The sequence below is a fragment of the Siphateles boraxobius genome, unplaced genomic scaffold (assembly GCF_051911475.1).
Source record: "Siphateles boraxobius isolate OS27281-9 unplaced genomic scaffold, OSU_SipBor_1 190, whole genome shotgun sequence".
NCBI lineage: Eukaryota > Metazoa > Chordata > Actinopteri > Cypriniformes > Leuciscidae > Siphateles > Siphateles boraxobius.
In genome coordinates, this window is record NW_027508800.1 from 18,977 (window position 1) to 43,873 (window position 24,897).

The following is a 24,897-nucleotide window of genomic DNA, read 5'->3' on the forward strand; positions in this document are numbered from 1 at the left end:
AAAGCCTTAAAAAGTCTCTGAGATTCTTCAGAAAGCATGAAAGAGTTTGAGTTTTTTCAAAAGTTCTTCTTAGTCTTCTTCACTAATGGTCTAAGCTTTTAAATAAGGCCTGGTTAGTACTTGGATGGGAGGCCGCATGGGAATACTAGGTGTTGTAAAAATTTTTAAGAAAAAAAAAAAAGAGTCCCTGAGCTTCTTCAAAAAGCCTTAAAAAGTCTCTGAGATTCTTCAGAAAGCATGAAAGAGCTTGAGTTTTTTCAAAAGTTGTTCTTAGTTTTCTTCACAAATGGTCTAACCTTTTAAATAGCCCAATTTTGGCAGCAGTTTTAGCTTACGGCCATACCACCTTGGGCACGCCCGATCTCGTCTGATCTCGGAAGCTAAGCAGGGTCGGGCCTGGTTAGTACTTGGATGGGAGACCGCCTGGGAATACCAGGTGCTGTAAGCTTTTTAAAAAAAAAAAAAGAGTGCCTGAGCTTCAAAAAGCCTTAAAAAGTCTCTGAGATTCTTCAGAAAGCATGAAAGAGTTTGAGTTTTTTCAAAAGTTCTTCTTAGTCTTCTTCACTAATGGTCTAAGCTTTTAAATAAGGCCTGGTTAGTACTTGGATGGGAGGCCGCATGGGAATACTGGGTGTTGTAAGCTTTTTTAAGAAAAAAAAAAAGAGTGCCTGAGCTTCTTCAAAAAGACTTAAAAAGTCTCTGAGATTCTTCAGAAAGCATGAAAGAGCTTGAGTTTTTTCAAAAGTTGTTCTTAGTTTTCTTCACTAATGGTCTAACCTTTTAAATAGCCCAATTTTGGCAGCAGTTTTAGCTTACGGCCATACCACCTTGGGCACGCCCGATCTCGTCTGATCTCGGAAGCTAAGCAGGGTCGGGCCTGGTTAGTACTTGGATGGGAGACCGCCTGGGAATACCAGGTGCTGTAAGCTTTTAAAAAAAAAAAAAAGAGTGCCTGAGCTTCAAAAAGCCTTAAAAAGTCTCTGAGATTCTTCAGAAAGCATGAAAGAGTTTGAGTTTTTTCAAAAGTTCTTCTTAGTCTTCTTCACTAATGGTCTAAGCTTTTAAATAAGGCCTGGTTAGTACTTGGATGGGAGGCCGCATGGGAATACTAGGTGTTGTAAGCTTTTTTAAGAAAAAAAAAAAAGAGTCCCTGAGCTTCTTCAAAAAGCCTTAAAAAGTCTCTGAGATTCTTCAGAAAGCATGAAAGAGCTTGAGTTTTTTCAAAAGTTGTTCTTAGTTTTCTTCACTAATGGTCTAACCTTTTAAATAGCCCAATTTTGGCAGCAGTTTTAGCTTACGGCCATACCACCTTGGGCACGCCCGATCTCGTCTGATCTCGGAAGCTAAGCAGGGTCGGGCCTGGTTAGTACTTGGATGGGAGACCGCCTGGGAATACCAGGTGCTGTAAGCTTTTAAAAAAAAAAAAAAGAGTGCCTGAGCTTCAAAAAGCCTTAAAAAGTCTCTGAGATTCTTCAGAAAGCATGAAAGAGTTTGAGTTTTTTCAAAAGTTGTTCTTAGTTTTCTTCACTAATGGTCTAACCTTTTAAATAGCCCAATTTTGGCAGCAGTATTCGCTTACGGCCATACCACCTTGGGCACGCCCGATCTCGTCTGATCTCGGAAGCTAAGCAGGGTCGGGCCTGGTTAGTACTTGGATGGGAGACCGCCTGGGAATACCAGGTGCTGTAAGCTTTTAAAAAAAAAAAAAAAAAAAAAAAGAGTGCCTGAGCTTCAAAAAGCCTTAAAAAGTCTCTGAGATTCTTCAGAAAGCATGAAAGAGTTTGAGTTTTTTCAAAAGTTCTTCTTAGTCTTCTTCACTAATGGTCTAAGCTTTTAAATAAGGCCTGGTTAGTACTTGGATGGGAGGCCGCATGGGAATACTAGGTGTTGTAAGCTTTTTTAAGAAAAAAAAAAAAGAGTCCCTGAGCTTCTTCAAAAAGCCTTAAAAAGTCTCTGAGATTCTTCAGAAAGCATGAAAGAGCTTGAGTTTTTTCAAAAGTTGTTCTTAGTTTTCTTCACTAATGGTCTAACCTTTTAAATAGCCCAATTTTGGCAGCAGTTTTAGCTTACGGCCATACCACCTTGGGCACGCCCGATCTCGTCTGATCTCGGAAGCTAAGCAGGGTCGGGCCTGGTTAGTACTTGGATGGGAGACCGCCTGGGAATACCAGGTGCTGTAAGCTTTTAAAAAAAAAAAAAAAAAAAAAAAGAGTGCCTGAGCTTCAAAAAGCCTTAAAAAGTCTCTGAGATTCTTCAGAAAGCATGAAAGAGTTTGAGTTTTTTCAAAAGTTCTTCTTAGTCTTCTTCACTAATGGTCTAAGCTTTTAAATAAGGCCTGGTTAGTACTTGGATGGGAGGCCGCATGGGAATACTGGGTGTTGTAAGCTTTTTTAAGAAAAAAAAAAAGAGTGCCTGAGCTTCTTCAAAAAGACTTAAAAAGTCTCTGAGATTCTTCAGAAAGCATGAAAGAGCTTGAGTTTTTTCAAAAGTTGTTCTTAGTTTTCTTCACTAATGGTCTAACCTTTTAAATAGCCCAATTTTGGCAGCAGTTTTAGCTTACGGCCATACCACCTTGGGCACGCCCGATCTCGTCTGATCTCGGAAGCTAAGCAGGGTCGGGCCTGGTTAGTACTTGGATGGGAGACCGCCTGGGAATACCAGGTGCTGTAAGCTTTTAAAAAAAAAAAAAAAAAAAAAAGAGTGCCTGAGCTTCAAAAAGCCTTAAAAAGTCTCTGAGATTCTTCAGAAAGCATGAAAGAGTTTGAGTTTTTTCAAAAGTTCTTCTTAGTCTTCTTCACTAATGGTCTAAGCTTTTAAATAAGGCCTGGTTAGTACTTGGATGGGAGGCCGCATGGGAATACTAGGTGTTGTAAGCTTTTTTAAGAAAAAAAAAAAAGAGTCCCTGAGCTTCTTCAAAAAGCCTTAAAAAGTCTCTGAGATTCTTCAGAAAGCATGAAAGAGCTTGAGTTTTTTCAAAAGTTGTTCTTAGTTTTCTTCACTAATGGTCTAACCTTTTAAATAGCCCAATTTTGGCAGCAGTTTTAGCTTACGGCCATACCACCTTGGGCACGCCCGATCTCGTCTGATCTCGGAAGCTAAGCAGGGTCGGGCCTGGTTAGTACTTGGATGGGAGACCGCCTGGGAATACCAGGTGCTGTAAGCTTTTAAAAAAAAAAAAAAAAAAAAAAAGAGTGCCTGAGCTTCAAAAAGCCTTAAAAAGTCTCTGAGATTCTTCAGAAAGCATGAAAGAGTTTGAGTTTTTTCAAAAGTTCTTCTTAGTCTTCTTCACTAATGGTCTAAGCTTTTAAATAAGGCCTGGTTAGTACTTGGATGGGAGGCCGCATGGGAATACTAGGTGTTGTAAGCTTTTTTAAGAAAAAAAAAAAAGAGTCCCTGAGCTTCTTCAAAAAGCCTTAAAAAGTCTCTGAGATTCTTCAGAAAGCATGAAAGAGCTTGAGTTTTTTCAAAAGTTGTTCTTAGTTTTCTTCACTAATGGTCTAACCTTTTAAATAGCCCAATTTTGGCAGCAGTTTTAGCTTACGGCCATACCACCTTGGGCACGCCCGATCTCGTCTGATCTCGGAAGCTAAGCAGGGTCGGGCCTGGTTAGTACTTGGATGGGAGACCGCCTGGGAATACCAGGTGCTGTAAGCTTTTAAAAAAAAAAAAAAGAGTGCCTGAGCTTCAAAAAGCCTTAAAAAGTCTCTGAGATTCTTCAGAAAGCATGAAAGAGTTTGAGTTTTTTCAAAAGTTGTTCTTAGTTTTCTTCACTAATGGTCTAACCTTTTAAATAGCCCAATTTTGGCAGCAGTATTCGCTTACGGCCATACCACCTTGGGCACGCCCGATCTCGTCTGATCTCGGAAGCTAAGCAGGGTCGGGACTGGTTAGTACTTGGATGGGAGACCGCCTGGGAATACCAGGTGCTGTAAGCTTTTAAAAAAAAAAAAAAAAAAAAAAGAGTGCCTGAGCTTCAAAAAGCCTTAAAAAGTCTCTGAGATTCTTCAGAAAGCATGAAAGAGTTTGAGTTTTTTCAAAAGTTCTTCTTAGTCTTCTTCACTAATGGTCTAAGCTTTTAAATAAGGCCTGGTTAGTACTTGGATGGGAGGCCGCATGGGAATACTAGGTGTTGTAAAAATTTTTAAGAAAAAAAAAAAAGAGTCCCTGAGCTTCTTCAAAAAGCCTTAAAAAGTCTCTGAGATTCTTCAGAAAGCATGAAAGAGCTTGAGTTTTTTCAAAAGTTGTTCTTAGTTTTCTTCACTAATGGTCTAACCTTTTAAATAGCCCAATTTTGGCAGCAGTTTTAGCTTACGGCCATACCACCTTGGGCACGCCCGATCTCGTCTGATCTCGGAAGCTAAGCAGGGTCGGGCCTGGTTAGTACTTGGATGGGAGACCGCCTGGGAATACCAGGTGCTGTAAGCTTTTAAAAAAAAAAAAAAAAAAAAAAGAGTGCCTGAGCTTCAAAAAGCCTTAAAAAGTCTCTGAGATTCTTCAGAAAGCATGAAAGAGTTTGAGTTTTTTCAAAAGTTCTTCTTAGTCTTCTTCACTAATGGTCTAAGCTTTTAAATAAGGCCTGGTTAGTACTTGGATGGGAGGCCGCATGGGAATACTAGGTGTTGTAAGCTTTTTTAAGAAAAAAAAAAAAGAGTCCCTGAGCTTCTTCAAAAAGCCTTAAAAAGTCTCTGAGATTCTTCAGAAAGCATGAAAGAGCTTGAGTTTTTTCAAAAGTTGTTCTTAGTTTTCTTCACTAATGGTCTAACCTTTTAAATAGCCCAATTTTGGCAGCAGTTTTAGCTTACGGCCATACCACCTTGGGCACGCCCGATCTCGTCTGATCTCGGAAGCTAAGCAGGGTCGGGCCTGGTTAGTACTTGGATGGGAGACCGCCTGGGAATACCAGGTGCTGTAAGCTTTTAAAAAAAAAAAAAAAAAAAAAAAGAGTGCCTGAGCTTCAAAAAGCCTTAAAAAGTCTCTGAGATTCTTCAGAAAGCATGAAAGAGTTTGAGTTTTTTCAAAAGTTCTTCTTAGTCTTCTTCACTAATGGTCTAAGCTTTTAAATAAGGCCTGGTTAGTACTTGGATGGGAGGCCGCATGGGAATACTAGGTGTTGTAAGCTTTTTTAAGAAAAAAAAAAAAGAGTCCCTGAGCTTCTTCAAAAAGCCTTAAAAAGTCTCTGAGATTCTTCAGAAAGCATGAAAGAGCTTGAGTTTTTTCAAAAGTTGTTCTTAGTTTTCTTCACAAATGGTCTAACCTTTTAAATAGCCCAATTTTGGCAGCAGTTTTAGCTTACGGCCATACCACCTTGGGCACGCCCGATCTCGTCTGATCTCGGAAGCTAAGCAGGGTCGGGCCTGGTTAGTACTTGGATGGGAGACCGCCTGGGAATACCAGGTGCTGTAAGCTTTTAAAAAAAAAAAAAAAAAAAAAAGAGTGCCTGAGCTTCAAAAAGCCTTAAAAAGTCTCTGAGATTCTTCAGAAAGCATGAAAGAGTTTGAGTTTTTTCAAAAGTTCTTCTTAGTCTTCTTCACTAATGGTCTAAGCTTTTAAATAAGGCCTGGTTAGTACTTGGATGGGAGGCCGCATGGGAATACTAGGTGTTGTAAGCTTTTTTAAGAAAAAAAAAAAAGAGTCCCTGAGCTTCTTCAAAAAGCCTTAAAAAGTCTCTGAGATTCTTCAGAAAGCATGAAAGAGCTTGAGTTTTTTCAAAAGTTGTTCTTAGTTTTCTTCACTAATGGTCTAACCTTTTAAATAGCCCAATTTTGGCAGCAGTTTTAGCTTACGGCCATACCACCTTGGGCACGCCCGATCTCGTCTGATCTCGGAAGCTAAGCAGGGTCGGGCCTGGTTAGTACTTGGATGGGAGACCGCCTGGGAATACCAGGTGCTGTAAGCTTTTAAAAAAAAAAAAAAGAGTGCCTGAGCTTCAAAAAGCCTTAAAAAGTCTCTGAGATTCTTCAGAAAGCATGAAAGAGTTTGAGTTTTTTCAAAAGTTGTTCTTAGTTTTCTTCACTAATGGTCTAACCTTTTAAATAGCCCAATTTTGGCAGCAGTATTCGCTTACGGCCATACCACCTTGGGCACGCCCGATCTCGTCTGATCTCGGAAGCTAAGCAGGGTCGGGACTGGTTAGTACTTGGATGGGAGACCGCCTGGGAATACCAGGTGCTGTAAGCTTTTAAAAAAAAAAAAAAAAAAAAAAAGAGTGCCTGAGCTTCAAAAAGCCTTAAAAAGTCTCTGAGATTCTTCAGAAAGCATGAAAGAGTTTGAGTTTTTTCAAAAGTTCTTCTTAGTCTTCTTCACTAATGGTCTAAGCTTTTAAATAAGGCCTGGTTAGTACTTGGATGGGAGGCCGCATGGGAATACTAGGTGTTGTAAAAATTTTTAAGAAAAAAAAAAAAGAGTCCCTGAGCTTCTTCAAAAAGCCTTAAAAAGTCTCTGAGATTCTTCAGAAAGCATGAAAGAGCTTGAGTTTTTTCAAAAGTTGTTCTTAGTTTTCTTCACAAATGGTCTAACCTTTTAAATAGCCCAATTTTGGCAGCAGTTTTAGCTTACGGCCATACCACCTTGGGCACGCCCGATCTCGTCTGATCTCGGAAGCTAAGCAGGGTCGGGCCTGGTTAGTACTTGGATGGGAGACCGCCTGGGAATACCAGGTGCTGTAAGCTTTTTAAAAAAAAAAAAAGAGTGCCTGAGCTTCAAAAAGCCTTAAAAAGTCTCTGAGATTCTTCAGAAAGCATGAAAGAGTTTGAGTTTTTTCAAAAGTTCTTCTTAGTCTTCTTCACTAATGGTCTAAGCTTTTAAATAAGGCCTGGTTAGTACTTGGATGGGAGGCCGCATGGGAATACTGGGTGTTGTAAGCTTTTTTAAGAAAAAAAAAAAGAGTGCCTGAGCTTCTTCAAAAAGACTTAAAAAGTCTCTGAGATTCTTCAGAAAGCATGAAAGAGCTTGAGTTTTTTCAAAAGTTGTTCTTAGTTTTCTTCACTAATGGTCTAACCTTTTAAATAGCCCAATTTTGGCAGCAGTTTTAGCTTACGGCCATACCACCTTGGGCACGCCCGATCTCGTCTGATCTCGGAAGCTAAGCAGGGTCGGGCCTGGTTAGTACTTGGATGGGAGACCGCCTGGGAATACCAGGTGCTGTAAGCTTTTAAAAAAAAAAAAAAAAAAAAAAGAGTGCCTGAGCTTCAAAAAGCCTTAAAAAGTCTCTGAGATTCTTCAGAAAGCATGAAAGAGTTTGAGTTTTTTCAAAAGTTCTTCTTAGTCTTCTTCACTAATGGTCTAAGCTTTTAAATAAGGCCTGGTTAGTACTTGGATGGGAGGCCGCATGGGAATACTAGGTGTTGTAAGCTTTTTTAAGAAAAAAAAAAAAGAGTCCCTGAGCTTCTTCAAAAAGCCTTAAAAAGTCTCTGAGATTCTTCAGAAAGCATGAAAGAGCTTGAGTTTTTTCAAAAGTTGTTCTTAGTTTTCTTCACTAATGGTCTAACCTTTTAAATAGCCCAATTTTGGCAGCAGTTTTAGCTTACGGCCATACCACCTTGGGCACGCCCGATCTCGTCTGATCTCGGAAGCTAAGCAGGGTCGGGCCTGGTTAGTACTTGGATGGGAGACCGCCTGGGAATACCAGGTGCTGTAAGCTTTTAAAAAAAAAAAAAAAAAAAAAAGAGTGCCTGAGCTTCAAAAAGCCTTAAAAAGTCTCTGAGATTCTTCAGAAAGCATGAAAGAGTTTGAGTTTTTTCAAAAGTTCTTCTTAGTCTTCTTCACTAATGGTCTAAGCTTTTAAATAAGGCCTGGTTAGTACTTGGATGGGAGGCCGCATGGGAATACTAGGTGTTGTAAGCTTTTTTAAGAAAAAAAAAAAAGAGTCCCTGAGCTTCTTCAAAAAGCCTTAAAAAGTCTCTGAGATTCTTCAGAAAGCATGAAAGAGCTTGAGTTTTTTCAAAAGTTGTTCTTAGTTTTCTTCACTAATGGTCTAACCTTTTAAATAGCCCAATTTTGGCAGCAGTTTTAGCTTACGGCCATACCACCTTGGGCACGCCCGATCTCGTCTGATCTCGGAAGCTAAGCAGGGTCGGGCCTGGTTAGTACTTGGATGGGAGACCGCCTGGGAATACCAGGTGCTGTAAGCTTTTAAAAAAAAAAAAAAGAGTGCCTGAGCTTCAAAAAGCCTTAAAAAGTCTCTGAGATTCTTCAGAAAGCATGAAAGAGTTTGAGTTTTTTCAAAAGTTGTTCTTAGTTTTCTTCACTAATGGTCTAACCTTTTAAATAGCCCAATTTTGGCAGCAGTATTCGCTTACGGCCATACCACCTTGGGCACGCCCGATCTCGTCTGATCTCGGAAGCTAAGCAGGGTCGGGACTGGTTAGTACTTGGATGGGAGACCGCCTGGGAATACCAGGTGCTGTAAGCTTTTAAAAAAAAAAAAAAAAAAAAAGAGTGCCTGAGCTTCAAAAAGCCTTAAAAAGTCTCTGAGATTCTTCAGAAAGCATGAAAGAGTTTGAGTTTTTTCAAAAGTTCTTCTTAGTCTTCTTCACTAATGGTCTAAGCTTTTAAATAAGGCCTGGTTAGTACTTGGATGGGAGGCCGCATGGGAATACTAGGTGTTGTAAAAATTTTTAAGAAAAAAAAAAAAGAGTCCCTGAGCTTCTTCAAAAAGCCTTAAAAAGTCTCTGAGATTCTTCAGAAAGCATGAAAGAGCTTGAGTTTTTTCAAAAGTTGTTCTTAGTTTTCTTCACTAATGGTCTAACCTTTTAAATAGCCCAATTTTGGCAGCAGTTTTAGCTTACGGCCATACCACCTTGGGCACGCCCGATCTCGTCTGATCTCGGAAGCTAAGCAGGGTCGGGCCTGGTTAGTACTTGGATGGGAGACCGCCTGGGAATACCAGGTGCTGTAAGCTTTTAAAAAAAAAAAAAAAAAAAAAAGAGTGCCTGAGCTTCAAAAAGCCTTAAAAAGTCTCTGAGATTCTTCAGAAAGCATGAAAGAGTTTGAGTTTTTTCAAAAGTTCTTCTTAGTCTTCTTCACTAATGGTCTAAGCTTTTAAATAAGGCCTGGTTAGTACTTGGATGGGAGGCCGCATGGGAATACTAGGTGTTGTAAGCTTTTTTAAGAAAAAAAAAAAAGAGTCCCTGAGCTTCTTCAAAAAGCCTTAAAAAGTCTCTGAGATTCTTCAGAAAGCATGAAAGAGCTTGAGTTTTTTCAAAAGTTGTTCTTAGTTTTCTTCACTAATGGTCTAACCTTTTAAATAGCCCAATTTTGGCAGCAGTTTTAGCTTACGGCCATACCACCTTGGGCACGCCCGATCTCGTCTGATCTCGGAAGCTAAGCAGGGTCGGGCCTGGTTAGTACTTGGATGGGAGACCGCCTGGGAATACCAGGTGCTGTAAGCTTTTAAAAAAAAAAAAAAAAAAAAAAAGAGTGCCTGAGCTTCAAAAAGCCTTAAAAAGTCTCTGAGATTCTTCAGAAAGCATGAAAGAGTTTGAGTTTTTTCAAAAGTTCTTCTTAGTCTTCTTCACTAATGGTCTAAGCTTTTAAATAAGGCCTGGTTAGTACTTGGATGGGAGGCCGCATGGGAATACTAGGTGTTGTAAGCTTTTTTAAGAAAAAAAAAAAAGAGTCCCTGAGCTTCTTCAAAAAGCCTTAAAAAGTCTCTGAGATTCTTCAGAAAGCATGAAAGAGCTTGAGTTTTTTCAAAAGTTGTTCTTAGTTTTCTTCACAAATGGTCTAACCTTTTAAATAGCCCAATTTTGGCAGCAGTTTTAGCTTACGGCCATACCACCTTGGGCACGCCCGATCTCGTCTGATCTCGGAAGCTAAGCAGGGTCGGGCCTGGTTAGTACTTGGATGGGAGACCGCCTGGGAATACCAGGTGCTGTAAGCTTTTAAAAAAAAAAAAAAAAAAAAAAGAGTGCCTGAGCTTCAAAAAGCCTTAAAAAGTCTCTGAGATTCTTCAGAAAGCATGAAAGAGTTTGAGTTTTTTCAAAAGTTCTTCTTAGTCTTCTTCACTAATGGTCTAAGCTTTTAAATAAGGCCTGGTTAGTACTTGGATGGGAGGCCGCATGGGAATACTAGGTGTTGTAAGCTTTTTTAAGAAAAAAAAAAAAGAGTCCCTGAGCTTCTTCAAAAAGCCTTAAAAAGTCTCTGAGATTCTTCAGAAAGCATGAAAGAGCTTGAGTTTTTTCAAAAGTTGTTCTTAGTTTTCTTCACTAATGGTCTAACCTTTTAAATAGCCCAATTTTGGCAGCAGTTTTAGCTTACGGCCATACCACCTTGGGCACGCCCGATCTCGTCTGATCTCGGAAGCTAAGCAGGGTCGGGCCTGGTTAGTACTTGGATGGGAGACCGCCTGGGAATACCAGGTGCTGTAAGCTTTTAAAAAAAAAAAAAAGAGTGCCTGAGCTTCAAAAAGCCTTAAAAAGTCTCTGAGATTCTTCAGAAAGCATGAAAGAGTTTGAGTTTTTTCAAAAGTTGTTCTTAGTTTTCTTCACTAATGGTCTAACCTTTTAAATAGCCCAATTTTGGCAGCAGTATTCGCTTACGGCCATACCACCTTGGGCACGCCCGATCTCGTCTGATCTCGGAAGCTAAGCAGGGTCGGGACTGGTTAGTACTTGGATGGGAGACCGCCTGGGAATACCAGGTGCTGTAAGCTTTTAAAAAAAAAAAAAAAAAAAAAAAGAGTGCCTGAGCTTCAAAAAGCCTTAAAAAGTCTCTGAGATTCTTCAGAAAGCATGAAAGAGTTTGAGTTTTTTCAAAAGTTCTTCTTAGTCTTCTTCACTAATGGTCTAAGCTTTTAAATAAGGCCTGGTTAGTACTTGGATGGGAGGCCGCATGGGAATACTAGGTGTTGTAAAAATTTTTAAGAAAAAAAAAAAAGAGTCCCTGAGCTTCTTCAAAAAGCCTTAAAAAGTCTCTGAGATTCTTCAGAAAGCATGAAAGAGCTTGAGTTTTTTCAAAAGTTGTTCTTAGTTTTCTTCACAAATGGTCTAACCTTTTAAATAGCCCAATTTTGGCAGCAGTTTTAGCTTACGGCCATACCACCTTGGGCACGCCCGATCTCGTCTGATCTCGGAAGCTAAGCAGGGTCGGGCCTGGTTAGTACTTGGATGGGAGACCGCCTGGGAATACCAGGTGCTGTAAGCTTTTTAAAAAAAAAAAAAGAGTGCCTGAGCTTCAAAAAGCCTTAAAAAGTCTCTGAGATTCTTCAGAAAGCATGAAAGAGTTTGAGTTTTTTCAAAAGTTCTTCTTAGTCTTCTTCACTAATGGTCTAAGCTTTTAAATAAGGCCTGGTTAGTACTTGGATGGGAGGCCGCATGGGAATACTGGGTGTTGTAAGCTTTTTTAAGAAAAAAAAAAAGAGTGCCTGAGCTTCTTCAAAAAGACTTAAAAAGTCTCTGAGATTCTTCAGAAAGCATGAAAGAGCTTGAGTTTTTTCAAAAGTTGTTCTTAGTTTTCTTCACTAATGGTCTAACCTTTTAAATAGCCCAATTTTGGCAGCAGTTTTAGCTTACGGCCATACCACCTTGGGCACGCCCGATCTCGTCTGATCTCGGAAGCTAAGCAGGGTCGGGCCTGGTTAGTACTTGGATGGGAGACCGCCTGGGAATACCAGGTGCTGTAAGCTTTTAAAAAAAAAAAAAAGAGTGCCTGAGCTTCAAAAAGCCTTAAAAAGTCTCTGAGATTCTTCAGAAAGCATGAAAGAGTTTGAGTTTTTTCAAAAGTTCTTCTTAGTCTTCTTCACTAATGGTCTAAGCTTTTAAATAAGGCCTGGTTAGTACTTGGATGGGAGGCCGCATGGGAATACTAGGTGTTGTAAGCTTTTTTAAGAAAAAAAAAAAAGAGTCCCTGAGCTTCTTCAAAAAGCCTTAAAAAGTCTCTGAGATTCTTCAGAAAGCATGAAAGAGCTTGAGTTTTTTCAAAAGTTGTTCTTAGTTTTCTTCACTAATGGTCTAACCTTTTAAATAGCCCAATTTTGGCAGCAGTTTTAGCTTACGGCCATACCACCTTGGGCACGCCCGATCTCGTCTGATCTCGGAAGCTAAGCAGGGTCGGGCCTGGTTAGTACTTGGATGGGAGACCGCCTGGGAATACCAGGTGCTGTAAGCTTTTAAAAAAAAAAAAAAAAAAAAAAAGAGTGCCTGAGCTTCAAAAAGCCTTAAAAAGTCTCTGAGATTCTTCAGAAAGCATGAAAGAGTTTGAGTTTTTTCAAAAGTTCTTCTTAGTCTTCTTCACTAATGGTCTAAGCTTTTAAATAAGGCCTGGTTAGTACTTGGATGGGAGGCCGCATGGGAATACTAGGTGTTGTAAGCTTTTTTAAGAAAAAAAAAAAAGAGTCCCTGAGCTTCTTCAAAAAGCCTTAAAAAGTCTCTGAGATTCTTCAGAAAGCATGAAAGAGCTTGAGTTTTTTCAAAAGTTGTTCTTAGTTTTCTTCACTAATGGTCTAACCTTTTAAATAGCCCAATTTTGGCAGCAGTTTTAGCTTACGGCCATACCACCTTGGGCACGCCCGATCTCGTCTGATCTCGGAAGCTAAGCAGGGTCGGGCCTGGTTAGTACTTGGATGGGAGACCGCCTGGGAATACCAGGTGCTGTAAGCTTTTAAAAAAAAAAAAAAAAAAAAAAGAGTGCCTGAGCTTCAAAAAGCCTTAAAAAGTCTCTGAGATTCTTCAGAAAGCATGAAAGAGTTTGAGTTTTTTCAAAAGTTCTTCTTAGTCTTCTTCACTAATGGTCTAAGCTTTTAAATAAGGCCTGGTTAGTACTTGGATGGGAGGCCGCATGGGAATACTAGGTGTTGTAAGCTTTTTTAAGAAAAAAAAAAAAGAGTCCCTGAGCTTCTTCAAAAAGCCTTAAAAAGTCTCTGAGATTCTTCAGAAAGCATGAAAGAGCTTGAGTTTTTTCAAAAGTTGTTCTTAGTTTTCTTCACTAATGGTCTAACCTTTTAAATAGCCCAATTTTGGCAGCAGTTTTAGCTTACGGCCATACCACCTTGGGCACGCCCGATCTCGTCTGATCTCGGAAGCTAAGCAGGGTCGGGCCTGGTTAGTACTTGGATGGGAGACCGCCTGGGAATACCAGGTGCTGTAAGCTTTTAAAAAAAAAAAAAAAAAAAAAAGAGTGCCTGAGCTTCAAAAAGCCTTAAAAAGTCTCTGAGATTCTTCAGAAAGCATGAAAGAGTTTGAGTTTTTTCAAAAGTTCTTCTTAGTCTTCTTCACTAATGGTCTAAGCTTTTAAATAAGGCCTGGTTAGTACTTGGATGGGAGGCCGCATGGGAATACTAGGTGTTGTAAGCTTTTTTAAGAAAAAAAAAAAAGAGTCCCTGAGCTTCTTCAAAAAGCCTTAAAAAGTCTCTGAGATTCTTCAGAAAGCATGAAAGAGCTTGAGTTTTTTCAAAAGTTGTTCTTAGTTTTCTTCACTAATGGTCTAACCTTTTAAATAGCCCAATTTTGGCAGCAGTTTTAGCTTACGGCCATACCACCTTGGGCACGCCCGATCTCGTCTGATCTCGGAAGCTAAGCAGGGTCGGGCCTGGTTAGTACTTGGATGGGAGACCGCCTGGGAATACCAGGTGCTGTAAGCTTTTAAAAAAAAAAAAAAAAAAAAAAGAGTGCCTGAGCTTCAAAAAGCCTTAAAAAGTCTCTGAGATTCTTCAGAAAGCATGAAAGAGTTTGAGTTTTTTCAAAAGTTCTTCTTAGTCTTCTTCACTAATGGTCTAAGCTTTTAAATAAGGCCTGGTTAGTACTTGGATGGGAGGCCGCATGGGAATACTAGGTGTTGTAAGCTTTTTTAAGAAAAAAAAAAAAGAGTCCCTGAGCTTCTTCAAAAAGCCTTAAAAAGTCTCTGAGATTCTTCAGAAAGCATGAAAGAGCTTGAGTTTTTTCAAAAGTTGTTCTTAGTTTTCTTCACAAATGGTCTAACCTTTTAAATAGCCCAATTTTGGCAGCAGTTTTAGCTTACGGCCATACCACCTTGGGCACGCCCGATCTCGTCTGATCTCGGAAGCTAAGCAGGGTCGGGCCTGGTTAGTACTTGGATGGGAGACCGCCTGGGAATACCAGGTGCTGTAAGCTTTTAAAAAAAAAAAAAAAAAAAAAAGAGTGCCTGAGCTTCAAAAAGCCTTAAAAAGTCTCTGAGATTCTTCAGAAAGCATGAAAGAGTTTGAGTTTTTTCAAAAGTTCTTCTTAGTCTTCTTCACTAATGGTCTAAGCTTTTAAATAAGGCCTGGTTAGTACTTGGATGGGAGGCCGCATGGGAATACTAGGTGTTGTAAGCTTTTTTAAGAAAAAAAAAAAAGAGTCCCTGAGCTTCTTCAAAAAGCCTTAAAAAGTCTCTGAGATTCTTCAGAAAGCATGAAAGAGCTTGAGTTTTTTCAAAAGTTGTTCTTAGTTTTCTTCACTAATGGTCTAACCTTTTAAATAGCCCAATTTTGGCAGCAGTTTTAGCTTACGGCCATACCACCTTGGGCACGCCCGATCTCGTCTGATCTCGGAAGCTAAGCAGGGTCGGGCCTGGTTAGTACTTGGATGGGAGACCGCCTGGGAATACCAGGTGCTGTAAGCTTTTAAAAAAAAAAAAAAGAGTGCCTGAGCTTCAAAAAGCCTTAAAAAGTCTCTGAGATTCTTCAGAAAGCATGAAAGAGTTTGAGTTTTTTCAAAAGTTGTTCTTAGTTTTCTTCACTAATGGTCTAACCTTTTAAATAGCCCAATTTTGGCAGCAGTATTCGCTTACGGCCATACCACCTTGGGCACGCCCGATCTCGTCTGATCTCGGAAGCTAAGCAGGGTCGGGACTGGTTAGTACTTGGATGGGAGACCGCCTGGGAATACCAGGTGCTGTAAGCTTTTAAAAAAAAAAAAAAAAAAAAAAGAGTGCCTGAGCTTCAAAAAGCCTTAAAAAGTCTCTGAGATTCTTCAGAAAGCATGAAAGAGTTTGAGTTTTTTCAAAAGTTCTTCTTAGTCTTCTTCACTAATGGTCTAAGCTTTTAAATAAGGCCTGGTTAGTACTTGGATGGGAGGCCGCATGGGAATACTAGGTGTTGTAAAAATTTTTAAGAAAAAAAAAAAAGAGTCCCTGAGCTTCTTCAAAAAGCCTTAAAAAGTCTCTGAGATTCTTCAGAAAGCATGAAAGAGCTTGAGTTTTTTCAAAAGTTGTTCTTAGTTTTCTTCACAAATGGTCTAACCTTTTAAATAGCCCAATTTTGGCAGCAGTTTTAGCTTACGGCCATACCACCTTGGGCACGCCCGATCTCGTCTGATCTCGGAAGCTAAGCAGGGTCGGGCCTGGTTAGTACTTGGATGGGAGACCGCCTGGGAATACCAGGTGCTGTAAGCTTTTTAAAAAAAAAAAAAGAGTGCCTGAGCTTCAAAAAGCCTTAAAAAGTCTCTGAGATTCTTCAGAAAGCATGAAAGAGTTTGAGTTTTTTCAAAAGTTCTTCTTAGTCTTCTTCACTAATGGTCTAAGCTTTTAAATAAGGCCTGGTTAGTACTTGGATGGGAGGCCGCATGGGAATACTGGGTGTTGTAAGCTTTTTTAAGAAAAAAAAAAAGAGTGCCTGAGCTTCTTCAAAAAGACTTAAAAAGTCTCTGAGATTCTTCAGAAAGCATGAAAGAGCTTGAGTTTTTTCAAAAGTTGTTCTTAGTTTTCTTCACTAATGGTCTAACCTTTTAAATAGCCCAATTTTGGCAGCAGTTTTAGCTTACGGCCATACCACCTTGGGCACGCCCGATCTCGTCTGATCTCGGAAGCTAAGCAGGGTCGGGCCTGGTTAGTACTTGGATGGGAGACCGCCTGGGAATACCAGGTGCTGTAAGCTTTTAAAAAAAAAAAAAAGAGTGCCTGAGCTTCAAAAAGCCTTAAAAAGTCTCTGAGATTCTTCAGAAAGCATGAAAGAGTTTGAGTTTTTTCAAAAGTTCTTCTTAGTCTTCTTCACTAATGGTCTAAGCTTTTAAATAAGGCCTGGTTAGTACTTGGATGGGAGGCCGCATGGGAATACTAGGTGTTGTAAGCTTTTTTAAGAAAAAAAAAAAAGAGTCCCTGAGCTTCTTCAAAAAGCCTTAAAAAGTCTCTGAGATTCTTCAGAAAGCATGAAAGAGCTTGAGTTTTTTCAAAAGTTGTTCTTAGTTTTCTTCACTAATGGTCTAACCTTTTAAATAGCCCAATTTTGGCAGCAGTTTTAGCTTACGGCCATACCACCTTGGGCACGCCCGATCTCGTCTGATCTCGGAAGCTAAGCAGGGTCGGGCCTGGTTAGTACTTGGATGGGAGACCGCCTGGGAATACCAGGTGCTGTAAGCTTTTAAAAAAAAAAAAAAAAAAAAAAAGAGTGCCTGAGCTTCAAAAAGCCTTAAAAAGTCTCTGAGATTCTTCAGAAAGCATGAAAGAGTTTGAGTTTTTTCAAAAGTTCTTCTTAGTCTTCTTCACTAATGGTCTAAGCTTTTAAATAAGGCCTGGTTAGTACTTGGATGGGAGGCCGCATGGGAATACTAGGTGTTGTAAGCTTTTTTAAGAAAAAAAAAAAAGAGTCCCTGAGCTTCTTCAAAAAGCCTTAAAAAGTCTCTGAGATTCTTCAGAAAGCATGAAAGAGCTTGAGTTTTTTCAAAAGTTGTTCTTAGTTTTCTTCACTAATGGTCTAACCTTTTAAATAGCCCAATTTTGGCAGCAGTTTTAGCTTACGGCCATACCACCTTGGGCACGCCCGATCTCGTCTGATCTCGGAAGCTAAGCAGGGTCGGGCCTGGTTAGTACTTGGATGGGAGACCGCCTGGGAATACCAGGTGCTGTAAGCTTTTAAAAAAAAAAAAAAAAAAAAAAGAGTGCCTGAGCTTCAAAAAGCCTTAAAAAGTCTCTGAGATTCTTCAGAAAGCATGAAAGAGTTTGAGTTTTTTCAAAAGTTCTTCTTAGTCTTCTTCACTAATGGTCTAAGCTTTTAAATAAGGCCTGGTTAGTACTTGGATGGGAGGCCGCATGGGAATACTAGGTGTTGTAAGCTTTTTTAAGAAAAAAAAAAAAGAGTCCCTGAGCTTCTTCAAAAAGCCTTAAAAAGTCTCTGAGATTCTTCAGAAAGCATGAAAGAGCTTGAGTTTTTTCAAAAGTTGTTCTTAGTTTTCTTCACTAATGGTCTAACCTTTTAAATAGCCCAATTTTGGCAGCAGTTTTAGCTTACGGCCATACCACCTTGGGCACGCCCGATCTCGTCTGATCTCGGAAGCTAAGCAGGGTCGGGCCTGGTTAGTACTTGGATGGGAGACCGCCTGGGAATACCAGGTGCTGTAAGCTTTTAAAAAAAAAAAAAAAAAAAAAAAGAGTGCCTGAGCTTCAAAAAGCCTTAAAAAGTCTCTGAGATTCTTCAGAAAGCATGAAAGAGTTTGAGTTTTTTCAAAAGTTCTTCTTAGTCTTCTTCACTAATGGTCTAAGCTTTTAAATAAGGCCTGGTTAGTACTTGGATGGGAGGCCGCATGGGAATACTAGGTGTTGTAAGCTTTTTTAAGAAAAAAAAAAAAGAGTCCCTGAGCTTCTTCAAAAAGCCTTAAAAAGTCTCTGAGATTCTTCAGAAAGCATGAAAGAGCTTGAGTTTTTTCAAAAGTTGTTCTTAGTTTTCTTCACAAATGGTCTAACCTTTTAAATAGCCCAATTTTGGCAGCAGTTTTAGCTTACGGCCATACCACCTTGGGCACGCCCGATCTCGTCTGATCTCGGAAGCTAAGCAGGGTCGGGCCTGGTTAGTACTTGGATGGGAGACCGCCTGGGAATACCAGGTGCTGTAAGCTTTTAAAAAAAAAAAAAAAAAAAAAAGAGTGCCTGAGCTTCAAAAAGCCTTAAAAAGTCTCTGAGATTCTTCAGAAAGCATGAAAGAGTTTGAGTTTTTTCAAAAGTTCTTCTTAGTCTTCTTCACTAATGGTCTAAGCTTTTAAATAAGGCCTGGTTAGTACTTGGATGGGAGGCCGCATGGGAATACTAGGTGTTGTAAGCTTTTTTAAGAAAAAAAAAAAAGAGTCCCTGAGCTTCTTCAAAAAGCCTTAAAAAGTCTCTGAGATTCTTCAGAAAGCATGAAAGAGCTTGAGTTTTTTCAAAAGTTGTTCTTAGTTTTCTTCACTAATGGTCTAACCTTTTAAATAGCCCAATTTTGGCAGCAGTTTTAGCTTACGGCCATACCACCTTGGGCACGCCCGATCTCGTCTGATCTCGGAAGCTAAGCAGGGTCGGGCCTGGTTAGTACTTGGATGGGAGACCGCCTGGGAATACCAGGTGCTGTAAGCTTTTAAAAAAAAAAAAAAGAGTGCCTGAGCTTCAAAAAGCCTTAAAAAGTCTCTGAGATTCTTCAGAAAGCATGAAAGAGTTTGAGTTTTTTCAAAAGTTGTTCTTAGTTTTCTTCACTAATGGTCTAACCTTTTAAATAGCCCAATTTTGGCAGCAGTATTCGCTTACGGCCATACCACCTTGGGCACGCCCGATCTCGTCTGATCTCGGAAGCTAAGCAGGGTCGGGCCTGGTTAGTACTTGGATGGGAGACCGCCTGGGAATACCAGGTGCTGTAAGCTTTTAAAAAAAAAAAAAAAAAAAAAAGAGTGCCTGAGCTTCAAAAAGCCTTAAAAAGTCTCTGAGATTCTTCAGAAAGCATGAAAGAGTTTGAGTTTTTTCAAAAGTTCTTCTTAGTCTTCTTCACTAATGGTCTAAGCTTTTAAATAAGGCCTGGTTAGTACTTGGATGGGAGGCCGCATGGGAATACTAGGTGTTGTAAGCTTTTTTAAGAAAAAAAAAAAAGAGTCCCTGAGCTTCTTCAAAAAGCCTTAAAAAGTCTCTGAGATTCTTCAGAAAGCATGAAAGAGCTTGAGTTTTTTCAAAAGTTGTTCTTAGTTTTCTTCACTAATGGTCTAACCTTTTAAATAGCCCAATTTTGGCAGCAGTTTTAGCTTACGGCCATACCACCTTGGGCACGCCCGATCTCGTCTGATCTCGGAAGCTAAGCAGGGTCGGGCCTGGTTAGTACTTGGATGGGAGACCGCCTGGGAATACCAGGTGCTGTAAGCTTTTAAAAAAAAAAAAAAAAAAAAAAGAGTGCCTGAGCTTCAAAAAGCCTTAAAAAGTCTCTGAGATTCTTCAGAAAGCATGAAAGAGTTTGAGTTTTTTCAAAAGTTCTTCTTAGTCTTCTTCACTAATGGTCTAAGCTTTTAAATAAGGCCTGGTTAGTACTTGGATGGGAGGCCGCATGGGAATACTAGGTGTTGTAAGCTTTTTTAAGAAAAAAAAAAAAGAGTCCCTGAGCTTCTTCAAAAAGCCTTAAAAAGTCTCTGAGATTCTTCAGAAAGCATGAAAGAGCTTGAGTTTTTTCAAAAGTTGTTCTTAGTTTTCTTCACTAATGGTCTAACCTTTTAAATAGCCCAATTTTGGCAGCAGTTTTAGCTTACGGCCATACCACCTTGGGCACGCCCGATCTCGTCTGATCTCGGAAGCTAAGCAGGGTCGGGCCTGGTTAGTACTTGGATGGGAGACCGCCTGGGAATACCAGGTGCTGTAAGCTTTTAAAAAAAAAAAAAAAAAAAAAAAGAGTGCCTGAGCTTCAAAAAGCCTTAAAAAGTCTCTGAGATTCTTCAGAAAGCATGAAAGAGTTTGAGTTTTTTCAAAAGTTCTTCTTAGTCTTCTTCACTAATGGTCTAAGCTTTTAAATAAGGCCTGGTTAGTACTTGGATGGGAGGCCGCATGGGAATACTAGGTGTTGTAAGCTTTTTTAAGAAAAAAAAAAAAGAGTCCCTGAGCTTCTTCAAAAAGCCTTAAAAAGTCTCTGAGATTCTTCAGAAAGCATGAAAGAGCTTGAGTTTTTTCAAAAGTTGTTCTTAGTTTTCTTCACAAATGGTCTAACCTTTTAAATAGCCCAATTTTGGCAGCAGTTTTAGCTTACGGCCATACCACCTTGGGCACGCCCGATCTCGTCTGATCTCGGAAGCTAAGCAGGGTCGGGCCTGGTTAGTACTTGGATGGGAGACCGCCTGGGAATACCAGGTGCTGTAAGCTTTTAAAAAAAAAAAAAAAAAAAAAAGAGTGCCTGAGCTTCAAAAAGCCTTAAAAAGTCTCTGAGATTCTTCAGAAAGCATGAAAGAGTTTGAGTTTTTTCAAAAGTTCTTCTTAGTCTTCTTCACTAATGGTCTAAGCTTTTAAATAAGGCCTGGTTAGTACTTGGATGGGAGGCCGCATGGGAATACTAGGTGTTGTAAGCTTTTTTAAGAAAAAAAAAAAAGAGTCCCTGAGCTTCTTCAAAAAGCCTTAAAAAGTCTCTGAGATTCTTCAGAAAGCATGAAAGAGCTTGAGTTTTTTCAAAAGTTGTTCTTAGTTTTCTTCACTAATGGTCTAACCTTTTAAATAGCCCAATTTTGGCAGCAGTTTTAGCTTACGGCCATACCACCTTGGGCACGCCCGATCTCGTCTGATCTCGGAAGCTAAGCAGGGTCGGGCCTGGTTAGTACTTGGATGGGAGACCGCCTGGGAATACCAGGTGCTGTAAGCTTTTAAAAAAAAAAAAAAGAGTGCCTGAGCTTCAAAAAGCCTTAAAAAGTCTCTGAGATTCTTCAGAAAGCATGAAAGAGTTTGAGTTTTTTCAAAAGTTGTTCTTAGTTTTCTTCACTAATGGTCTAACCTTTTAAATAGCCCAATTTTGGCAGCAGTATTCGCTTACGGCCATACCACCTTGGGCACGCCCGATCTCGTCTGATCTCGGAAGCTAAGCAGGGTCGGGACTGGTTAGTACTTGGATGGGAGACCGCCTGGGAATACCAGGTGCTGTAAGCTTTTAAAAAAAAAAAAAAAAAAAAAAGAGTGCCTGAGCTTCAAAAAGCCTTAAAAAGTCTCTGAGATTCTTCAGAAAGCATGAAAGAGTTTGAGTTTTTTCAAAAGTTCTTCTTAGTCTTCTTCACTAATGGTCTAAGCTTTTAAATAAGGCCTGGTTAGTACTTGGATGGGAGGCCGCATGGGAATACTAGGTGTTGTAAAAATTTTTAAGAAAAAAAAAAAAGAGTCCCTGAGCTTCTTCAAAAAGCCTTAAAAAGTCTCTGAGATTCTTCAGAAAGCATGAAAGAGCTTGAGTTTTTTCAAAAGTTGTTCTTAGTTTTCTTCACAAATGGTCTAACCTTTTAAATAGCCCAATTTTGGCAGCAGTTTTAGCTTACGGCCATACCACCTTGGGCACGCCCGATCTCGTCTGATCTCGGAAGCTAAGCAGGGTCGGGCCTGGTTAGTACTTGGATGGGAGACCGCCTGGGAATACCAGGTGCTGTAAGCTTTTTAAAAAAAAAAAAAGAGTGCCTGAGCTTCAAAAAGCCTTAAAAAGTCTCTGAGATTCTTCAGAAAGCATGAAAGAGTTTGAGTTTTTTCAAAAGTTCTTCTTAGTCTTCTTCACTAATGGTCTAAGCTTTTAAATAAGGCCTGGTTAGTACTTGGATGGGAGGCCGCATGGGAATACTGGGTGTTGTAAGCTTTTTTAAGAAAAAAAAAAAGAGTGCCTGAGCTTCTTCAAAAAGACTTAAAAAGTCTCTGAGATTCTTCAGAAAGCATGAAAGAGCTTGAGTTTTTTCAAAAGTTGTTCTTAGTTTTCTTCACTAATGGTCTAACCTTTTAAATAGCCCAATTTTGGCAGCAGTTTTAGCTTACGGCCATACCACCTTGGGCACGCCCGATCTCGTCTGATCTCGGAAGCTAAGCAGGGTCGGGCCTGGTTAGTACTTGGATGGGAGACCGCCTGGGAATACCAGGTGCTGTAAGCTTTTAAAAAAAAAAAAAAAAAAAAAAGAGTGCCTGAGCTTCAAAAAGCCTTAAAAAGTCTCTGAGATTCTTCAGAAAGCATGAAAGAGTTTGAGTTTTTTCAAAAGTTCTTCTTAGTCTTCTTCACTAATGGTCTAAGCTTTTAAATAAGGCCTGGTTAGTACTTGGATGGGAGGCCGCATGGGAATACTAGGTGTTGTAAGCTTTTTTAAGAAAAAAAAAAAAGAGTCCCTGAGCTTCTTCAAAAAGCCTTAAAAAGTCTCTGAGATTCTTCAGAAAGCATGAAAGAGCTTGAGTTTTTTCAAAAGTTGTTCTTAGTTTTCTTCACTAATGGTCTAACCTTTTAAATAGCCCAATTTTGGCAGCAGTTTTAGCTTACGGCCATACCACCTTGGGCACGCCCGATCTCGTCTGATCTCGGAAGCTAAGCAGGGTCGGGCCTGGTTAGTACTTGGATGGGAGACCGCCTGGGAATACCAGGTGCTGTAAGCTTTTAAAAAAAAAAAAAAGAGTGCCTGAGCTTCAAAAAGCCTTAAAAAGTCTCTGAGATTCTTCAGAAAGCATGAAAGAGTTTGAGTTTTTTCAAAAGTTGTTCTTAGTTTTCTTCACTAATGGTCTAACCTTTTAAATAGCCCAATTTTGGCAGCAGTATTCGCTTACGGCCATACCACCTTGGGCACGCCCGATCTCGTCTGATCTCGGAAGCTAAGCAGGGTCGGGACTGGTTAGTACTTGGATGGGAGACCGCCTGGGAATACCAGGTGCTGTAAGCTTTTAAAAAAAAAAAAAAAAAAAAAAAGAGTGCCTGAGCTTCAAAAAGCCTTAAAAAGTCTCTGAGATTCTTCAGAAAGCATGAAAGAGTTTGAGTTTTTTCAAAAGTTCTTCTTAGTCTTCTTCACTAATGGTCTAAGCTTTTAAATAAGGCCTGGTTAGTACTTGGATGGGAGGCCGCATGGGAATACTAGGTGTTGTAAAAATTTTTAAGAAAAAAAAAAAAGAGTCCCTGAGCTTCTTCAAAAAGCCTTAAAAAGTCTCTGAGATTCTTCAGAAAGCATGAAAGAGCTTGAGTTTTTTCAAAAGTTGTTCTTAGTTTTCTTCACAAATGGTCTAACCTTTTAAATAGCCCAATTTTGGCAGCAGTTTTAGCTTACGGCCATACCACCTTGGGCACGCCCGATCTCGTCTGATCTCGGAAGCTAAGCAGGGTCGGGCCTGGTTAGTACTTGGATGGGAGACCGCCTGGGAATACCAGGTGCTGTAAGCTTTTTAAAAAAAAAAAAAGAGTGCCTGAGCTTCAAAAAGCCTTAAAAAGTCTCTGAGATTCTTCAGAAAGCATGAAAGAGTTTGAGTTTTTTCAAAAGTTCTTCTTAGTCTTCTTCACTAATGGTCTAAGCTTTTAAATAAGGCCTGGTTAGTACTTGGATGGGAGGCCGCATGGGAATACTGGGTGTTGTAAGCTTTTTTAAGAAAAAAAAAAAGAGTGCCTGAGCTTCTTCAAAAAGACTTAAAAAGTCTCTGAGATTCTTCAGAAAGCATGAAAGAGCTTGAGTTTTTTCAAAAGTTGTTCTTAGTTTTCTTCACTAATGGTCTAACCTTTTAAATAGCCCAATTTTGGCAGCAGTTTTAGCTTACGGCCATACCACCTTGGGCACGCCCGATCTCGTCTGATCTCGGAAGCTAAGCAGGGTCGGGCCTGGTTAGTACTTGGATGGGAGACCGCCTGGGAATACCAGGTGCTGTAAGCTTTTAAAAAAAAAAAAAAGAGTGCCTGAGCTTCAAAAAGCCTTAAAAAGTCTCTGAGATTCTTCAGAAAGCATGAAAGAGTTTGAGTTTTTTCAAAAGTTCTTCTTAGTCTTCTTCACTAATGGTCTAAGCTTTTAAATAAGGCCTGGTTAGTACTTGGATGGGAGGCCGCATGGGAATACTAGGTGTTGTAAGCTTTTTTAAGAAAAAAAAAAAAGAGTCCCTGAGCTTCTTCAAAAAGCCTTAAAAAGTCTCTGAGATTCTTCAGAAAGCATGAAAGAGCTTGAGTTTTTTCAAAAGTTGTTCTTAGTTTTCTTCACTAATGGTCTAACCTTTTAAATAGCCCAATTTTGGCAGCAGTTTTAGCTTACGGCCATACCACCTTGGGCACGCCCGATCTCGTCTGATCTCGGAAGCTAAGCAGGGTCGGGCCTGGTTAGTACTTGGATGGGAGACCGCCTGGGAATACCAGGTGCTGTAAGCTTTTAAAAAAAAAAAAAAGAGTGCCTGAGCTTCAAAAAGCCTTAAAAAGTCTCTGAGATTCTTCAGAAAGCATGAAAGAGTTTGAGTTTTTTCAAAAGTTGTTCTTAGTTTTCTTCACTAATGGTCTAACCTTTTAAATAGCCCAATTTTGGCAGCAGTATTCGCTTACGGCCATACCACCTTGGGCACGCCCGATCTCGTCTGATCTCGGAAGCTAAGCAGGGTCGGGCCTGGTTAGTACTTGGATGGGAGACCGCCTGGGAATACCAGGTGCTGTAAGCTTTTAAAAAAAAAAAAAAAAAAAAAAAGAGTGCCTGAGCTTCAAAAAGCCTTAAAAAGTCTCTGAGATTCTTCAGAAAGCATGAAAGAGTTTGAGTTTTTTCAAAAGTTCTTCTTAGTCTTCTTCACTAATGGTCTAAGCTTTTAAATAAGGCCTGGTTAGTACTTGGATGGGAGGCCGCATGGGAATACTAGGTGTTGTAAGCTTTTTTAAGAAAAAAAAAAAAGAGTCCCTGAGCTTCTTCAAAAAGCCTTAAAAAGTCTCTGAGATTCTTCAGAAAGCATGAAAGAGCTTGAGTTTTTTCAAAAGTTGTTCTTAGTTTTCTTCACTAATGGTCTAACCTTTTAAATAGCCCAATTTTGGCAGCAGTTTTAGCTTACGGCCATACCACCTTGGGCACGCCCGATCTCGTCTGATCTCGGAAGCTAAGCAGGGTCGGGCCTGGTTAGTACTTGGATGGGAGACCGCCTGGGAATACCAGGTGCTGTAAGCTTTTAAAAAAAAAAAAAAAAAAAAAAAGAGTGCCTGAGCTTCAAAAAGCCTTAAAAAGTCTCTGAGATTCTTCAGAAAGCATGAAAGAGTTTGAGTTTTTTCAAAAGTTCTTCTTAGTCTTCTTCACTAATGGTCTAAGCTTTTAAATAAGGCCT

At 39.8% G+C, this 24,897-nt stretch overlaps 55 non-coding genes across 55 annotated transcripts; all 55 read left to right on the forward strand.

The window, feature by feature from the left end:
- Positions 1-329: 329 nt before the first annotated feature.
- On the forward strand, positions 330-448 carry LOC143744024 (5S ribosomal RNA). The gene has a single exon (XR_013205757.1). It is a non-coding gene; the product is annotated as a 5S ribosomal RNA (ribosomal RNA).
- A 362-nt stretch (positions 449-810) lies between these two features.
- On the forward strand, positions 811-929 carry LOC143744025 (5S ribosomal RNA). Its single transcript, XR_013205758.1, has one exon. It is a non-coding gene; the product is annotated as a 5S ribosomal RNA (ribosomal RNA).
- Positions 930-1,292: 363 nt separating this feature from the next.
- On the forward strand, positions 1,293-1,411 carry LOC143744026 (5S ribosomal RNA). The gene has a single exon (XR_013205759.1). It is a non-coding gene; the product is annotated as a 5S ribosomal RNA (ribosomal RNA).
- Positions 1,412-1,573: 162 nt separating this feature from the next.
- LOC143744027 (5S ribosomal RNA) lies at positions 1,574-1,692 on the forward strand. Its single transcript, XR_013205760.1, has one exon. It is a non-coding gene; the product is annotated as a 5S ribosomal RNA (ribosomal RNA).
- A 372-nt stretch (positions 1,693-2,064) lies between these two features.
- On the forward strand, positions 2,065-2,183 carry LOC143744029 (5S ribosomal RNA). The gene has a single exon (XR_013205761.1). It is a non-coding gene; the product is annotated as a 5S ribosomal RNA (ribosomal RNA).
- A 371-nt stretch (positions 2,184-2,554) lies between these two features.
- LOC143744030 (5S ribosomal RNA) lies at positions 2,555-2,673 on the forward strand. The gene has a single exon (XR_013205762.1). It is a non-coding gene; the product is annotated as a 5S ribosomal RNA (ribosomal RNA).
- Positions 2,674-3,044: 371 nt separating this feature from the next.
- Positions 3,045-3,163, forward strand: LOC143744031 (5S ribosomal RNA). The gene has a single exon (XR_013205763.1). It is a non-coding gene; the product is annotated as a 5S ribosomal RNA (ribosomal RNA).
- A 372-nt stretch (positions 3,164-3,535) lies between these two features.
- LOC143744032 (5S ribosomal RNA) lies at positions 3,536-3,654 on the forward strand. The gene has a single exon (XR_013205764.1). It is a non-coding gene; the product is annotated as a 5S ribosomal RNA (ribosomal RNA).
- A 162-nt stretch (positions 3,655-3,816) lies between these two features.
- Positions 3,817-3,935, forward strand: LOC143743976 (5S ribosomal RNA). Its single transcript, XR_013205713.1, has one exon. It is a non-coding gene; the product is annotated as a 5S ribosomal RNA (ribosomal RNA).
- Positions 3,936-4,306: 371 nt separating this feature from the next.
- Positions 4,307-4,425, forward strand: LOC143744034 (5S ribosomal RNA). Its single transcript, XR_013205766.1, has one exon. It is a non-coding gene; the product is annotated as a 5S ribosomal RNA (ribosomal RNA).
- A 371-nt stretch (positions 4,426-4,796) lies between these two features.
- On the forward strand, positions 4,797-4,915 carry LOC143744035 (5S ribosomal RNA). The gene has a single exon (XR_013205767.1). It is a non-coding gene; the product is annotated as a 5S ribosomal RNA (ribosomal RNA).
- Positions 4,916-5,287: 372 nt separating this feature from the next.
- On the forward strand, positions 5,288-5,406 carry LOC143744036 (5S ribosomal RNA). The gene has a single exon (XR_013205768.1). It is a non-coding gene; the product is annotated as a 5S ribosomal RNA (ribosomal RNA).
- Positions 5,407-5,777: 371 nt separating this feature from the next.
- Positions 5,778-5,896, forward strand: LOC143744037 (5S ribosomal RNA). Its single transcript, XR_013205769.1, has one exon. It is a non-coding gene; the product is annotated as a 5S ribosomal RNA (ribosomal RNA).
- A 162-nt stretch (positions 5,897-6,058) lies between these two features.
- LOC143743977 (5S ribosomal RNA) lies at positions 6,059-6,177 on the forward strand. Its single transcript, XR_013205714.1, has one exon. It is a non-coding gene; the product is annotated as a 5S ribosomal RNA (ribosomal RNA).
- A 372-nt stretch (positions 6,178-6,549) lies between these two features.
- Positions 6,550-6,668, forward strand: LOC143744038 (5S ribosomal RNA). Its single transcript, XR_013205770.1, has one exon. It is a non-coding gene; the product is annotated as a 5S ribosomal RNA (ribosomal RNA).
- A 362-nt stretch (positions 6,669-7,030) lies between these two features.
- On the forward strand, positions 7,031-7,149 carry LOC143743741 (5S ribosomal RNA). Its single transcript, XR_013205501.1, has one exon. It is a non-coding gene; the product is annotated as a 5S ribosomal RNA (ribosomal RNA).
- A 371-nt stretch (positions 7,150-7,520) lies between these two features.
- On the forward strand, positions 7,521-7,639 carry LOC143743742 (5S ribosomal RNA). The gene has a single exon (XR_013205502.1). It is a non-coding gene; the product is annotated as a 5S ribosomal RNA (ribosomal RNA).
- Positions 7,640-8,010: 371 nt separating this feature from the next.
- Positions 8,011-8,129, forward strand: LOC143743743 (5S ribosomal RNA). The gene has a single exon (XR_013205503.1). It is a non-coding gene; the product is annotated as a 5S ribosomal RNA (ribosomal RNA).
- A 162-nt stretch (positions 8,130-8,291) lies between these two features.
- LOC143743978 (5S ribosomal RNA) lies at positions 8,292-8,410 on the forward strand. Its single transcript, XR_013205715.1, has one exon. It is a non-coding gene; the product is annotated as a 5S ribosomal RNA (ribosomal RNA).
- A 370-nt stretch (positions 8,411-8,780) lies between these two features.
- Positions 8,781-8,899, forward strand: LOC143743744 (5S ribosomal RNA). Its single transcript, XR_013205504.1, has one exon. It is a non-coding gene; the product is annotated as a 5S ribosomal RNA (ribosomal RNA).
- A 371-nt stretch (positions 8,900-9,270) lies between these two features.
- Positions 9,271-9,389, forward strand: LOC143743745 (5S ribosomal RNA). The gene has a single exon (XR_013205505.1). It is a non-coding gene; the product is annotated as a 5S ribosomal RNA (ribosomal RNA).
- Positions 9,390-9,761: 372 nt separating this feature from the next.
- LOC143743747 (5S ribosomal RNA) lies at positions 9,762-9,880 on the forward strand. Its single transcript, XR_013205507.1, has one exon. It is a non-coding gene; the product is annotated as a 5S ribosomal RNA (ribosomal RNA).
- A 371-nt stretch (positions 9,881-10,251) lies between these two features.
- Positions 10,252-10,370, forward strand: LOC143743748 (5S ribosomal RNA). Its single transcript, XR_013205508.1, has one exon. It is a non-coding gene; the product is annotated as a 5S ribosomal RNA (ribosomal RNA).
- Positions 10,371-10,532: 162 nt separating this feature from the next.
- Positions 10,533-10,651, forward strand: LOC143743980 (5S ribosomal RNA). Its single transcript, XR_013205717.1, has one exon. It is a non-coding gene; the product is annotated as a 5S ribosomal RNA (ribosomal RNA).
- Positions 10,652-11,023: 372 nt separating this feature from the next.
- LOC143743749 (5S ribosomal RNA) lies at positions 11,024-11,142 on the forward strand. Its single transcript, XR_013205509.1, has one exon. It is a non-coding gene; the product is annotated as a 5S ribosomal RNA (ribosomal RNA).
- Positions 11,143-11,504: 362 nt separating this feature from the next.
- On the forward strand, positions 11,505-11,623 carry LOC143743750 (5S ribosomal RNA). Its single transcript, XR_013205510.1, has one exon. It is a non-coding gene; the product is annotated as a 5S ribosomal RNA (ribosomal RNA).
- Positions 11,624-11,986: 363 nt separating this feature from the next.
- Positions 11,987-12,105, forward strand: LOC143743752 (5S ribosomal RNA). The gene has a single exon (XR_013205511.1). It is a non-coding gene; the product is annotated as a 5S ribosomal RNA (ribosomal RNA).
- Positions 12,106-12,477: 372 nt separating this feature from the next.
- On the forward strand, positions 12,478-12,596 carry LOC143743753 (5S ribosomal RNA). Its single transcript, XR_013205512.1, has one exon. It is a non-coding gene; the product is annotated as a 5S ribosomal RNA (ribosomal RNA).
- A 371-nt stretch (positions 12,597-12,967) lies between these two features.
- On the forward strand, positions 12,968-13,086 carry LOC143743754 (5S ribosomal RNA). Its single transcript, XR_013205513.1, has one exon. It is a non-coding gene; the product is annotated as a 5S ribosomal RNA (ribosomal RNA).
- Positions 13,087-13,457: 371 nt separating this feature from the next.
- Positions 13,458-13,576, forward strand: LOC143743755 (5S ribosomal RNA). Its single transcript, XR_013205514.1, has one exon. It is a non-coding gene; the product is annotated as a 5S ribosomal RNA (ribosomal RNA).
- A 371-nt stretch (positions 13,577-13,947) lies between these two features.
- LOC143743756 (5S ribosomal RNA) lies at positions 13,948-14,066 on the forward strand. The gene has a single exon (XR_013205515.1). It is a non-coding gene; the product is annotated as a 5S ribosomal RNA (ribosomal RNA).
- A 371-nt stretch (positions 14,067-14,437) lies between these two features.
- On the forward strand, positions 14,438-14,556 carry LOC143743757 (5S ribosomal RNA). The gene has a single exon (XR_013205516.1). It is a non-coding gene; the product is annotated as a 5S ribosomal RNA (ribosomal RNA).
- Positions 14,557-14,718: 162 nt separating this feature from the next.
- On the forward strand, positions 14,719-14,837 carry LOC143743981 (5S ribosomal RNA). The gene has a single exon (XR_013205718.1). It is a non-coding gene; the product is annotated as a 5S ribosomal RNA (ribosomal RNA).
- A 371-nt stretch (positions 14,838-15,208) lies between these two features.
- LOC143743759 (5S ribosomal RNA) lies at positions 15,209-15,327 on the forward strand. Its single transcript, XR_013205518.1, has one exon. It is a non-coding gene; the product is annotated as a 5S ribosomal RNA (ribosomal RNA).
- A 362-nt stretch (positions 15,328-15,689) lies between these two features.
- On the forward strand, positions 15,690-15,808 carry LOC143743760 (5S ribosomal RNA). The gene has a single exon (XR_013205519.1). It is a non-coding gene; the product is annotated as a 5S ribosomal RNA (ribosomal RNA).
- A 363-nt stretch (positions 15,809-16,171) lies between these two features.
- LOC143743761 (5S ribosomal RNA) lies at positions 16,172-16,290 on the forward strand. Its single transcript, XR_013205520.1, has one exon. It is a non-coding gene; the product is annotated as a 5S ribosomal RNA (ribosomal RNA).
- Positions 16,291-16,662: 372 nt separating this feature from the next.
- Positions 16,663-16,781, forward strand: LOC143743763 (5S ribosomal RNA). The gene has a single exon (XR_013205521.1). It is a non-coding gene; the product is annotated as a 5S ribosomal RNA (ribosomal RNA).
- A 371-nt stretch (positions 16,782-17,152) lies between these two features.
- On the forward strand, positions 17,153-17,271 carry LOC143743764 (5S ribosomal RNA). The gene has a single exon (XR_013205522.1). It is a non-coding gene; the product is annotated as a 5S ribosomal RNA (ribosomal RNA).
- Positions 17,272-17,643: 372 nt separating this feature from the next.
- LOC143743765 (5S ribosomal RNA) lies at positions 17,644-17,762 on the forward strand. Its single transcript, XR_013205523.1, has one exon. It is a non-coding gene; the product is annotated as a 5S ribosomal RNA (ribosomal RNA).
- Positions 17,763-18,133: 371 nt separating this feature from the next.
- LOC143743766 (5S ribosomal RNA) lies at positions 18,134-18,252 on the forward strand. Its single transcript, XR_013205524.1, has one exon. It is a non-coding gene; the product is annotated as a 5S ribosomal RNA (ribosomal RNA).
- Positions 18,253-18,414: 162 nt separating this feature from the next.
- LOC143743767 (5S ribosomal RNA) lies at positions 18,415-18,533 on the forward strand. The gene has a single exon (XR_013205525.1). It is a non-coding gene; the product is annotated as a 5S ribosomal RNA (ribosomal RNA).
- A 371-nt stretch (positions 18,534-18,904) lies between these two features.
- On the forward strand, positions 18,905-19,023 carry LOC143743768 (5S ribosomal RNA). The gene has a single exon (XR_013205526.1). It is a non-coding gene; the product is annotated as a 5S ribosomal RNA (ribosomal RNA).
- A 371-nt stretch (positions 19,024-19,394) lies between these two features.
- Positions 19,395-19,513, forward strand: LOC143743769 (5S ribosomal RNA). Its single transcript, XR_013205527.1, has one exon. It is a non-coding gene; the product is annotated as a 5S ribosomal RNA (ribosomal RNA).
- A 372-nt stretch (positions 19,514-19,885) lies between these two features.
- Positions 19,886-20,004, forward strand: LOC143743771 (5S ribosomal RNA). The gene has a single exon (XR_013205529.1). It is a non-coding gene; the product is annotated as a 5S ribosomal RNA (ribosomal RNA).
- Positions 20,005-20,375: 371 nt separating this feature from the next.
- LOC143743772 (5S ribosomal RNA) lies at positions 20,376-20,494 on the forward strand. The gene has a single exon (XR_013205530.1). It is a non-coding gene; the product is annotated as a 5S ribosomal RNA (ribosomal RNA).
- A 162-nt stretch (positions 20,495-20,656) lies between these two features.
- Positions 20,657-20,775, forward strand: LOC143743982 (5S ribosomal RNA). Its single transcript, XR_013205719.1, has one exon. It is a non-coding gene; the product is annotated as a 5S ribosomal RNA (ribosomal RNA).
- A 371-nt stretch (positions 20,776-21,146) lies between these two features.
- LOC143743774 (5S ribosomal RNA) lies at positions 21,147-21,265 on the forward strand. Its single transcript, XR_013205531.1, has one exon. It is a non-coding gene; the product is annotated as a 5S ribosomal RNA (ribosomal RNA).
- A 362-nt stretch (positions 21,266-21,627) lies between these two features.
- LOC143743775 (5S ribosomal RNA) lies at positions 21,628-21,746 on the forward strand. Its single transcript, XR_013205532.1, has one exon. It is a non-coding gene; the product is annotated as a 5S ribosomal RNA (ribosomal RNA).
- A 371-nt stretch (positions 21,747-22,117) lies between these two features.
- Positions 22,118-22,236, forward strand: LOC143743776 (5S ribosomal RNA). Its single transcript, XR_013205533.1, has one exon. It is a non-coding gene; the product is annotated as a 5S ribosomal RNA (ribosomal RNA).
- A 162-nt stretch (positions 22,237-22,398) lies between these two features.
- On the forward strand, positions 22,399-22,517 carry LOC143743983 (5S ribosomal RNA). The gene has a single exon (XR_013205720.1). It is a non-coding gene; the product is annotated as a 5S ribosomal RNA (ribosomal RNA).
- A 372-nt stretch (positions 22,518-22,889) lies between these two features.
- On the forward strand, positions 22,890-23,008 carry LOC143743777 (5S ribosomal RNA). Its single transcript, XR_013205534.1, has one exon. It is a non-coding gene; the product is annotated as a 5S ribosomal RNA (ribosomal RNA).
- A 362-nt stretch (positions 23,009-23,370) lies between these two features.
- Positions 23,371-23,489, forward strand: LOC143743778 (5S ribosomal RNA). The gene has a single exon (XR_013205535.1). It is a non-coding gene; the product is annotated as a 5S ribosomal RNA (ribosomal RNA).
- A 363-nt stretch (positions 23,490-23,852) lies between these two features.
- On the forward strand, positions 23,853-23,971 carry LOC143743779 (5S ribosomal RNA). The gene has a single exon (XR_013205536.1). It is a non-coding gene; the product is annotated as a 5S ribosomal RNA (ribosomal RNA).
- Positions 23,972-24,133: 162 nt separating this feature from the next.
- LOC143743780 (5S ribosomal RNA) lies at positions 24,134-24,252 on the forward strand. The gene has a single exon (XR_013205537.1). It is a non-coding gene; the product is annotated as a 5S ribosomal RNA (ribosomal RNA).
- A 372-nt stretch (positions 24,253-24,624) lies between these two features.
- LOC143743781 (5S ribosomal RNA) lies at positions 24,625-24,743 on the forward strand. The gene has a single exon (XR_013205538.1). It is a non-coding gene; the product is annotated as a 5S ribosomal RNA (ribosomal RNA).
- The last annotated feature ends 154 nt before the right edge of the window (positions 24,744-24,897 follow it).